The following is a 12,883-nucleotide window of genomic DNA, read 5'->3' on the forward strand; positions in this document are numbered from 1 at the left end:
TATGCTCTTGCACTGAATTTATCACAAATATCCTCAATCAATAGAACGGGTGGGCTACTACATAAAGGTGTTTAGTAATTTTTGATGTTTTTGGACATAAGTTCATTCTGCAGTGACTCACTTAAGAGCTTTGTAACTTGTGGTGGGGCCCATTTGTCCTTTTGGCAAGTTACACCGTAGGATCAACTATACCCAAGGCTACAGCTTTCGCTCACACCTGATTTCTATAGTGGCTCAAAGGATTTACCGCTCGAGGTCGTTCCCAAGAGTGATGTGTCTCTTGGCAGACCTCTCTTAAAAATATAAAATTTGTGTTACTAACACTTTTCTCTTGCACCTAGGACCATGAAAGCCAAGGGAGAGGATAGTGTGTGTTAGAAGTAGGACCACTCTATGGATTTTGCACAAGCGTGCCAAACACAAAAGACACTTGTTCTTTTAAACTGATTTTTATTGCAATGTGATTTAACTATTTGGAGATGTTGCTCCAACAATCATGGTGTTCTTTTTAACTTTCAAAGGCAAAATGTGTTGTAAACTAGGAACTTGAAATCCTGGTCAACTGAATTGAAAAAGACATTTTTGCTTGAAGTAAAATCACTTTTGAACTTTGAAGAAAAAAAATGGCTTGTTCTTCTTAGTTGGCCCCAAAATGAAATGTTGATTTTGAATTTCCTTGAGTTGATGCAAGAAATGAAAGTTGTGTTGTTGATTTTAAGCACCAAAATAAAGATTGTTCCTAACTTGCAATTAAACTTTGAAGTTTGTGGTTCTTTTTAATTTGCAAGTGGGGTTATTTTTACAAACCAAAACTAAAGATGTGATTCTTTTTATGATCCAAAATGAAAATGTGAGGTTCAATTTTTAAGCCAAAAGAGACAATGAATTTGTTTTAATCCAACTTTGAAAACAAAGTGAAAGAAAGAATTCAATGCTTTCTAATCTAACTCCTCCAATCCTACATAAACAAACAAACAGTTAGTCCAAAAAAAATTTAATAAATGAGGTATTAGTGGGTTTCTACAAGCCTAGGTTTTGATTTTTGGTTACAATAAAAAAAAATTACAACTCTCTGTTACAATAGCGCCACTCTGTGTAAACAAAGAAGCGCTATTTAACATGAAAGCACTAAAGCGCAACCTGTGTGGTAATTTAAACAAAAAAGTTAGTAGTTTTCTAGAGAAATCTTGTGTTGGATTCACGTCAGGTTCACCAAATGATGCTCTGCAAAAAGGATTAGAAGATCTATTTGATTGCAACACACACAAGAGCACAAGAAACAAACATTAGTGTTAGCAACAAAAGATTATCCTAAACAGGCATATCAATAGAGATATTAAGCATGAAATAGAAAGCATACAAACATAGAATAGATAAACTATACTCCTCCAAATGCTAATCAAGATGCTCATAGTTGTTCCTCCCTTGTTCCTCTCCTCTCCAAGTTCCACATGAGTGTAGCTCTCAGCTTTTAGCACTAGCCATGGATGCCATATGGAGATTCAAGATGGTTGAATATGATAAGAAAATGCTATGCAAGTGTAGATAGTGATGCTATGAAAAAGCTCTATGCTAATACCAATATAACAACAATACTCTAATGCTTCCTTCTTTTCTTGAGGAGAAGGGTTCTATCTATAGAAGAAATGGAGAAATGAAGGGTTAAGATTGAGCAATATTAACAAGGGTTAGGATTGAAAGATATTCAATCCACGTAAGACTTTCAACCCAATACCATGCTGACAAGTGTCACCATGAGGAGGCTTGAGAGGAGAGATAAGGAGCATTAAATGTTTGAGGGGACATGATGGTTACCCTAGGGGGTTGGGTTAGGGTTAGGTTAATGGATATTCCTTTTATCCAAGGGATAAATGAATGTGCAAGGGTTAAATGGGTACCTTAGTCAAAGAAATAAATTCTTTGAAGAGACCCATGAGTCAAAAGGATGGTTAAGTTAGAGGAAAGTCTCTAACCAAAGGTAAAAGGTGAGTTAACCATAAATGGTTATGTAAGAGCCTTTAATGGTTTGGAAGACTTTAGAGGTTAACTATTTGAAGACATAAAGCCTTTAATGCCTTTCAAAGACTTTGAGGGCTTTGAGAAGTGACTCCAAGTTGCTTAGGAATGTGACAATGATTAGGATAGGATTAGGGTAATTAGAAGGAGTTAGAAGAATCTAGAAGGGATTTAGGCATGCAAGTGGATTTTGTAGGAGAATGCAAGTGGGAGGAATTTTGGGATTTTCAATTAAAATAAAATCATTCATTTCAATTAAATGGTGTAATTTGTATTTCAAATAAATATTAATTTATTTAAATGAGAAAAAGGAAGATTAAACATTAAATGCTTGAAGACTTTAAGGGAAACCTTTAAAGGCTTGAGAAGACTCTAGAAGGAAGCCATTAAGTTTGAAGACTTTAAGGGAAACCATTAAAGGCTTAAGAAGACTCTAGAAGGAAGCCATTAAGTTTGAAGACTTTAAGAGAAACCATTAAAGGCTTGAGAAGACTCTAGAAGGAAGCCATTAAGTTTGAAGACTTAAAGGGAAACCATTAAAGGTTTCAAGTGGGTGAGGATAAATAGGATTTTAAATAAATAATTTATTTATTTAAAATAGTTGTGCAACTTGCATTTGTAGGAAAATGCAAGTGGGTGGAGGATAAAAGTGATTTAAATAAATGTTAATTTATTTAAATGTGAGAGATGGGATTTTGGGGGATTTGAATAAATATTAATTTATTTAAATGTGAGAGAATATTTAATTAAACAAATATGATTTATTTATTTAATTAATGGTCTGAATTTGGTTAAGTGAATTAAATCAAATAAATTGAATAATTTATTTAATTAATAGGAGAAGAGGGTTAAGATGAATTAATTAAATATTAATTTAATTAATTATTGAGTGATGGTTAAATAAGCAAATAAATACTAAATATTCATTTAATTAAGTGGACAAATTTATGTGACTACACATACAAATTAGAAGAAAGAGATCACAATTTTTTTCAGATTTTGTTAAAAATTTGGACAAGGTGTATTTTCAAAACATTCTAGTTTCATCTTGCTTATGTATTCCCATATGTTAGATAGTTTAAAATAAGTTTTTATCAATTCTAATATTAGTTTTATACTTTTTGTTGGCAACAATAATGAAGGAAAACTGAGAGGGGGGAGGGTGAATCAGTTTTCACCAGATTAAACAATTTAAGCACAATCTCATATTTAATCAACTATAGAAAGAATAAAGAAAAACATGATAACAGTAACACACATGACATCAAGATTTGACATGTAAAACCTGGTTAAGGGGAAAACCACGGTGGTAACCTACCCACACTAAGATGATACTCTGCAGTAGTATGTGTAAAAAATTATAATGGGGAATGCACATGCATTCAGGCACACTGCCTAGAGCTCATTTCTCAAAATACAATGACCTAGAAGGCTCCAACCCTCAGGGAAGGTTCACTACCTTTCAATAATATTTCGACTACAATCTGGTCAAGATGAACTGAATGAATAGCATCTTCTAATGCCTCAAGACAGTTCCAGTAAAGCACATTTATATGCCCTACAAAAACCTTTGTTCAATACATCACACTGAAAGATGAATTCGCTAAATCACACATACACCACTTGTTGATAATGCAGAAACAACCACACGTTCCTAAATTACATGAATCTAACACCCATTTATATAATTCATCAACCTTGACTACAAGGTGGGCTAAAAACCCTCAACACCTAATTAGAAAATTACATCACATGATACATAAATATACCACCAGACCAAAAAAAACATAGCATGGACCCAAATCAAATCCTCTAACACACACCACCAAAATTCTCACCAAGATCAACTGCAACATGCTACACCACCGAAAATACTGCATAACATGAAGAATATCACCAGATAAATTAAAATCTTCAAGAAAGAACACAATGATCAATGTAGACCACCAAAACAAATAGGACACGATTAGGAAACACCAACAAGCATGTTGTAGCCATTCGCAATAGATGCACCAACACCACTTAATCAAATCTTCATCAATCAACATGCTAACACTCAAGAACACTTAACAACAACAATTCGGACTAGAAAGATCACTTGCGGAGCACCAAATCATGAACCATCTGAATTGAAGATACACATGAATATCCAAAACACTTTCCCAAATCCATAGCTTAAGATCAGATTATTCCAAAGCACAACAAATCAAATACCAAAACACTGCAACATCAAACACTAAAAAATAGTCTTCATACTAGAATCCATAACCCGATCAAATCACCACACAACAACAAGAAATAAATAAAGAATGAAGGATATCTAGTTGATTCAACATCCCAAATAGATAAACCATCCAGATCAATTCTCTACAACACCGGAGCACCAAAACACAGGAATATGTTGACATCAATGACAACAACATATCCTAGCAGCAACAATATCCAAAAATCTCCCCCTTTTGCACTGATGGCAACATATGAATGTGAAAAACAATTAATGCAAAGAAATAAATCAACAGGTGAAATCTCCAACAAACTCCCCCTAAGATCATGCACACAAAGCTTCAAAGATAAGACAATTTTTCACATGCTTCTCTCCCCCTTTGACAACAATGCCAAAGATAGAATACAAATCATGCTTCCCTCCCCTACACAAGATACATTCACAAGTCTGAACATCTGAATCACTTACTGACTACTTTAGCTGAGTAGCTACACCCACTCATCAATCCGGCTAAGAAGATAAGATCATGTTGTCCACCGAATTGATGCAACTCAATGCATCTAGTTCTCATCAAGAGGGGCGAAGACCCCTAACTTCTCTCTCAAGTAGACAAATGTATCTACAGGAAAAGGCTTAGTAAAAATATTTTCAATCTGATCATTTGTAGATACATACTCCAATTTGAATTCTTCATGACTAACTTTCTCCCTCAAGAAATGATACTTAATTGATATATGCTTTATTTTAGAATGCAGTATCAGATTCTTGGAAATATTGATAGCACTTGAATTATCACTGTTGGTTCCCAAAACCACAGATTGGAAATCCTAGAGCTTTACCAAATCTCCTATTGATTCCTTAATCAACCTTGGCCAACAAACAGGAATGGTCAAAGACCAAATTCCTCTGCACTTTAGGCTCCACTAGACCTAGGCAGGTATACCTTAATCTCCAAAGCACAAAGAGACTTATTTATAGTGAATTTAAACTTGTCAAATTTGTTGTTTGCAAGAATCGCAAAATGTTTCCTGCAGTTGTGCTTTATTATTTGCTTTTAACTTACTTTAATCTAAAAACTTGAATGTGATTAATAGTGAATGAATGCTTATAAAAGAATGTTGTTGGAACCTTAAGTAATTATGAAAGAACAATACTGATAGGAATAAGAAGTATGTTTCCCTGATGAGGACCTTATGCACACCAAATTTACTCACAAAAACCTAACAATAGACCAGTGCCTTATCTGAAAATTTATATGTTACTTAGTGGACAAATATTTGTAATCAACTTTGGAGACAATTTGAAAAAATAAAAAAATTGCAAGACTATCACTGCAATTGTTTCGTTATGTGTTACAAGAATAACAAAAATAATTTTGTTTCCTACACAACATCATGTGATGGCACACTGCAGCAAATCTTAATTAGATTTATCCAAAGAACTTGATTTATCAACACCATGTAACATAAAATGATCTGAAGATAAAGACAACGAATCTTATATATTAATTTTGGAGTAAAAGGATATACAAAAGCTACAAACTTGCAATTACTTCATGATATTCTTGCTTGCACAAAAATGACTTTTCATCTATATAGACTTGCTTTAACATAACACTACTAGTCCCAACAAACAATCTGAAAGATAGGAGTTTGTAAATTGTGTACTCCCCACTTGTATACAAAAATGACTCCCTATACATATGCGACTCAAAAGACACAAATGAAAGGACACGCCCTTTCATTAGTACAAACTAAAAACTAACAAAAACCTAACTAATGACTCCCTAACTGCTATAACAACTAACAATATTACAAAGCATATTACAATTGACACAAATTAACTCTAGCCATCCAGGACCAAGACACATTTATGAACATGTCGTAGGTAAGCCTCATCCTTGTAAGTGCTAGTGTTGAAGATGATATCCTGCACTGCCATCTCTATAGTTACAAAGTTTTCCAACTAGTCCACTGTCTCTACCATATCCAAGGTGTCAGTCCGTGCAATATCTAGGGAGGCATTAAGTAATGATTGACATTTTGTAATCCACACAATCTTGTCCTTAATCTTCCATGTTTCATCTATCACTTCTGGAATACCATGCCGCACAATTCCCTGATAATCATCATATTCAACCTTTAAGTCTGCATCAAACTTCTCATGCTTCTTTATCAGTCTCTGGATTTTCTCAATAATTGCACTGTCTGCCTTACTAGCCTTCTTATCTTGTAAGAGCATATGTGATCTTTCAGAGATTCTCTTATGTGACATACTATTACCCATATTCTTCTGGTAAACTATCCAGAAGTCTTCAAGAACTCCACTTATCTTTTCAAATATTTTTGACAATAAGACACACGCTGTGTCTACCCTTATGTTATGCATTTTCTCTTTCAACTTCTTGATTTCTATAGGCAATTCCACACACTTCTTCTTCAATTTTGATTCATCTGTTATTTGGGGTACATGCTGACCTCTACTTCTCAAGAGCTCTTCATACAATGACTTGTATTTCCCTGCTTCTTTTTCTAACATCTTCATTTGTGCCTTATTCAATTTGGAAATATCAATCCCCATATCTGTTGTGACATGTGACCGAAAGCTTTATCAACAAAAATTATCTTTGGTATTTTTCTTGGAGGATAAAGATCCCACAACAATATAGCTTCCTCATCATGGTCATACCTTGACCCAATGAAAATATCATCAACTCCTTGAATATCCAATTTGAACTCTTTATTTTTTGAATTTAACAAACTGTCAAAAATGTATAAGGCACTCAAATCCCAGCCAAGAAAAAGAATAAAACTCGCGTCTGAAAGCAATTGTCTTCCTCTTTGAGGGGTCATCATAGCCATCTTTGCATCAATGTTAGCTTTCAACCCCCTTGTTAAATCTGCCTCATTATCTGGGGTGATATTAGAGATTGCATTCCTCAATCTCTTGCCTTTGAATTTATACAAAAAGGTCCTAAACTCTTTAGACTTAACAAAAACATCATCAAACACAAAGGTGTTATGCTCCTCCAATCTGGCATCAACATCAACATTCATTCTTGCAACATTTCGATCCTGTGCTTCAGGTTCCTCCTCTCTTTCAGGCATTTTAAATCATGAGACAACCTCATTTTCACCTGATTCGCTTTCAACTTCTTCTTCCTCCATTTCTTGCAGTCTTTATCTTTTTTCTTCTAATCTGATTCAAATCCTAAAAAAATTGCATAGCTTCTTCAGACCCCTTGTTTCTGAAGATATCCAAAGCTTCAATATGCTCATGCAAGTAATCACCAAGATTCTACTTTTTTCTATATTGGTGTATATAGCCCTTCGAGTCATAATTTTTCCTGCTTGTGTGCTCATACAGATTATAATCCTCTATTAACTTTCTCTCAATAATTTCATAAGCCTTTGTTGATACAATGGTGAAATCACCAAAATGCAGAGTTCCAGGCAAGAAGACTTGCTTGTGGGCACCCACAAAGTGATGTGCATTAGAGACACTCATTTGTCTCACAATCTCCAAGTAAGCAATTCGGTCTGGCACAAGCTTTGGTAGGGAGCACCTTTGAATCCAAAAACCCTAACATATGAGAAATTTTGGCATACATACCAATCACCCCAATTATGATTCACCCTTGTATCTCCATGCTCATGGGGTCTAAGAAATATTTTAATTTCTTCTGAGAACTATCCATCACAAGAAACCCCCAAAGCTCTATATAGTGGTTGAACAAAAAACTCTTCAAATTTGACATAATGGGATCTCATGAATCAAGAATCCCACAGTGATACCCACAATTGTATTGGCTTCTCTTGCCCATCCTTACCATAAACATTTAATTTTAATTCTTCAGGCCACAACCCCCTGGGTTGTCCATAAAACAAGATAATATGCATCAATAATGAATAAAATTTAAAAGATTTATCAGGGTTATTCTGAAGATTTAAGAAACCCTTGTGCATTTTTTCCACGATGTAGGTAGCATAATCAAATTGTATTGGCTCATGCATTTGTATATCTATAGCAAGTACTAAAGGTCATATTCGAGCCACATCTAGAACCTCAACTCCTCCTACTTGGCCGCATGCCATGTATGTATACTGCAAATATTGTCTAAAAATGTTGATGTCAAATGGGGGCCCATCTTCATCTATCAACTTCCCTTTCTCAACCTTATGGATGGCCAAATTCCACCCATTGTATATAGTATCCATCTTTGTATATTCTTCTTCTAGCTTCTCAAAGGACAAAGGCACATCGGATTCAAAACTAAGACAAAAAACCTCATGAATGGTATCTACTGAAAGACGGATGAATGCATTGCCACTTGGTAATTGGATACATCTTTTCATGGAATTATAAGCCCTAGCCAGGGTTTTGAACAATTGAATATTTACAAAGATATAAGGGACCACTAGCTTACCCAATCTAGTCATCCATGGGTTTGAGACTAGGGTCAGCTTGCTCCTTCATGAGTAATGATATAATAACAATTCATGGCTTCTAACCCTAGTCCATACATCACCGATTTCCTTAAAATCATCCTCTAGCTGGTCACAGATAGGCAAATTAACCTTAGACCTTCGACACTTGGCTCCTGGTGAGCTCATCTGGTCAATCATATCCTGATTTAACTTTTGATTCTGTGCACTTTCTCCATCTTTAGACTTCTTTGAGGCACTATCAAAAACTTCAGTGACCTTCCTCTTGCCTTTGGAACTAGAACCCTCCATATTTGAATCCTTCAAGATTTTTGAAATTCAATTTTCTATAGTTTAGTTTCGCTTCAATCTCTTTGTTCACTTCAATCTGTTATGCCAATTCCTTATACAAAATTCCATATATAGATTTAATATATTAGGAGCATTTACTCAATTGAAATCATGTTATGATTTGCCTAATGCAAACACAAACCTATCTGTTGCCTGCATTTAATAATGGCAGGTGGATTCATTAAAATTAGATTTTGCAATGGCTAGTCGACACAACTCCTCTCGATGATTCAATCACTTGGCACCACCCATCTTTTTGATCAACATAGGTCTCCTCGATCACTCCATTGAGCATTAGTGTAGCTCATTTTCCCTCATTCCAATGGTTATAGCTTTCCCGATGGCTCCACCTTCTAGATAGGTTTTACTTTCACCTTTATGTTACATCGTTGTAGGCCATTCCAATGTACCCTCCTTCTATTCCTCCATGGCATTCTGCCCATTGGGTATCGGCATAGCTCCAAATATGTTCCTCCAATGGTTAAAAGTTATTCCAATGAGTCCTCCTTCGTAGTCTGCATCTCATTTGTTACATCAGGTCACCTTATCTGGTATCAGAACAACTCATTTTGTGTTTCTCCGATGACCCAATGACATCGACCTCATACTTGTGTATCTTTTTACTTCTCTGGTCTATCGACATACGTTTCCCCGATGAGATATCCTTGCTTGCACCCATCTTTTCTTTCTCATCAGGTATCGATATAATGAAAAATGTCTCCTCTTGATGAGCCAATGATATCCCTATCACTTCGACTTCTACCAGTGTAACTTATCCCGATCAAGTCTCCTTCTTTGTGTCTGACTTGTCTTCCTCATTGGGTATCGGCATAACCTGAAGCACCTCTCCCCGATGGCTTAAGTTACCCTGAAGACTCAATACTCTCCTCCTTTTGGTATTGCCTCATCGGAGTAGGTCCGACTGATAACATTTCCTTTGCCACCTAGTGCATCGGGTATCGGGATAGCCTAAGATGACACTTTTCGATGACCTAATGACATTGCCAACAAGTGTTTCGCTCCATCTGACATCGGCATAAGTTCTGCTGATAACCTCATCGGGTATCAAGGTAACTTTTTCTCTGTGCTTCCGATAGTGAATGCTATGTCCATGACTCCACCTTCTTGTTATGCTATTGGTGTAGCTCTTCCCGATGGATTACTAACTCACCAAACTTCTTCCTACTGATCGCACCCTGAGAAAATGCCATCGGACTCATCAGTGTGAGTTTTGTCGATCGACACGCACCCTTTTCTCCTTAGGCAATCTTATTAGGGTGACTTACATTGATAAACATAATTTTATATTTTATGAGGAGAAGGCTTTCTTTCATAAATGTAACTCTCCACAACCATGCTAATGGACTTCTCAGGCACTGAAAACATCTTTGAATGCACTCATGACCCTACTTCTATGATGAACCCTAAAATGTGCTCTTGCAATGCAAAGATTGTCATGATGAAGGTTATCAAAATGTCACCATACTTAATGCCATCCCTTAATATGCCCAGGTGATACTTTTTCATATAGATTTAGACTACAATTGGATTTCTTTGACACAACAACATATCTCCTGCACATGCAATCCAATAGTTAATGCTCTTATGATAAAAATATACATGTAAAACATCAATAAATAGCACAAAATATTTTGCAAAAATATGTGCTAACAATCACAATATATGACAATAGGCTCATCATAAACAACTCTAATATCCTTCAACATCTACTTCATCCAAACTACTTGAGTATAGTTGCTAGCAGCAACAATGTATTCAACTTCTGTAGTAGATAGAGATATAGCATCTTGTTTCTTAGTAGACCATGAAACCAACTTTCTTCCCAAAAAGAAAGCTCCACTGGTAGTGCTCTTTCGATCCTCAGCATCACCTTCCCAATCAACATTAGTATAAGAACATAACATGAAATCATCATTCTTTGGATACCATAAACCATAGTCAACTGTCCTCTTCAAGTATCTAAAAATCATCTTCACAACAGTAACATGACTCTCTTTAGGATCAACTTGAAATATAGCACAAAGACAAACAACATGCATAATATTTGATCTAGTCTGAGTCAAGTACAATAATCCACCAACCATAGATCTATACAATGTCTGATTAACTTTCTAAGATTTATCATGCTTGGACAACTTGCATCCAGTCACCATAGGAGTTCCAACAGGTTTAGAATCATCTAACCCAAACTTTTTAAACAATTCGTTTACATATTTAGATTGATAAATAAAAATGCCTTTATCAATCTGTGTAATCTACAATCCTAAGAAGAATTTCATCTCACATATCATAGACATCTCAAATTCCTTTTGCATATCATCAGCAAACTTCATACTCAAATAATCACCTCCTCCAAAAATAATGTCATCACCAAAGAATTCAACAATCAAAATGTTATCATTATCAACTTTAAATTATAAATTACTATCATCAATACCTTTACATAATCCCAACTTCATCAAATACCTGTCCAATCTAGCATACTTGACTCTAGGGGATTGCTTAAGTCTATAGAGTGCTTTCTTCAATTTGCATACCATGTCTCCTTCATCTGATAATTAAAAACCATCCAGTTGCTCAATGTAGACTTCCTCTTCCAAATCGCCATTCAAAAAGGCTGACTTAACATCCATCTGATATACCTTGAAGTTGTTGTAAGCAACATATGCAAGCAGCAATCTAATAGCTTCAATTCTAGCTACCATGGCAAAAGTCTCCTCATAATAAATTCCTTTCATCTGTGAACATCCTTTACATATTGATATTGCTTTGTTTCTAACCACTTCACTGACTTCATTCAGTTTATTCTAGAAAACCCATTTAGTGCCAATTATATTCTTGTCTTTTGATCTCAGAACTAGTTACCAAGTGTTATTCTTCTCAATCCAATTCAACTCTTCTTCCATAGCTTTTATATAATTCTTATCTTTACCTACTTCTGCAACATCTTTAGGTTCAATCTTGGAAATCAAACATATCTCTTCAACAACAATCCTTCTCCTAGTCATCACACCTTTATTTTTATCACCAATAATCTGATTTTCTAAATGATTCAGTCTTACATACCTCAGAGTCTTCTGATTGTTTTGACTGTCAGGCTCTTGAACTTCTTCACTGACAACAACAATATCTAGATTAACTGTCTCTAATGAAGCATTCTGCTTTAAGATCTCAATTTGCATAGGCTTTTAAAAAACATCTTGATGATCAAACTCATGTCCACATTGTAGTGCCCACCCTTGAGCAAACTCTTGTTTCATTTTGGATTGACTTGATCGGACCTTTATTTTGTGCGATGGATATGCTAGATATGACTTGACTTATGTGATGTATGGATATTGATTATGACTATTTACGTTTCTTAGTTGATGATTTTGATGATAAACATTACATGATCTCATACTATCTGATGTTATTGACTATGCTCATGTTTAGTTATGACTTTTACATGGTTAGATATTTATTATGATGTTAAATACTAAATATATTATATCGTGATAGATGCATGGATGGTTAGTAATAGTATTTGGATTATCATGTACTTTGATAGATTTTATGGATTATGCCTCATTTTGGAATGGACATACTAACCCTAGTTTTGATTTGCTTGTGATGCGATGTTTCTTGAGTTACATGTTCATTGTATAGATAATGTTTGACTGTCTTTGTGGGGAATCAATGTGACATCACTCATTGAGAGTGGATGTGTCATTGCGACATTCTCCCACTTGCTTGTTATATATATATATATATATGCACATGTATCTTTGTTGTGGTTGTAGGGTTGCAGGTACTAAGACACTCATTCCTCCCGGGCAACCGGGTGCGAGTTCCCCTGGCTTTACAA

This window comes from Cryptomeria japonica, chromosome 10 (genome assembly GCF_030272615.1).
Source record: "Cryptomeria japonica chromosome 10, Sugi_1.0, whole genome shotgun sequence".
Taxonomy (NCBI): Eukaryota; Viridiplantae; Streptophyta; class Pinopsida; order Cupressales; family Cupressaceae; genus Cryptomeria; species Cryptomeria japonica.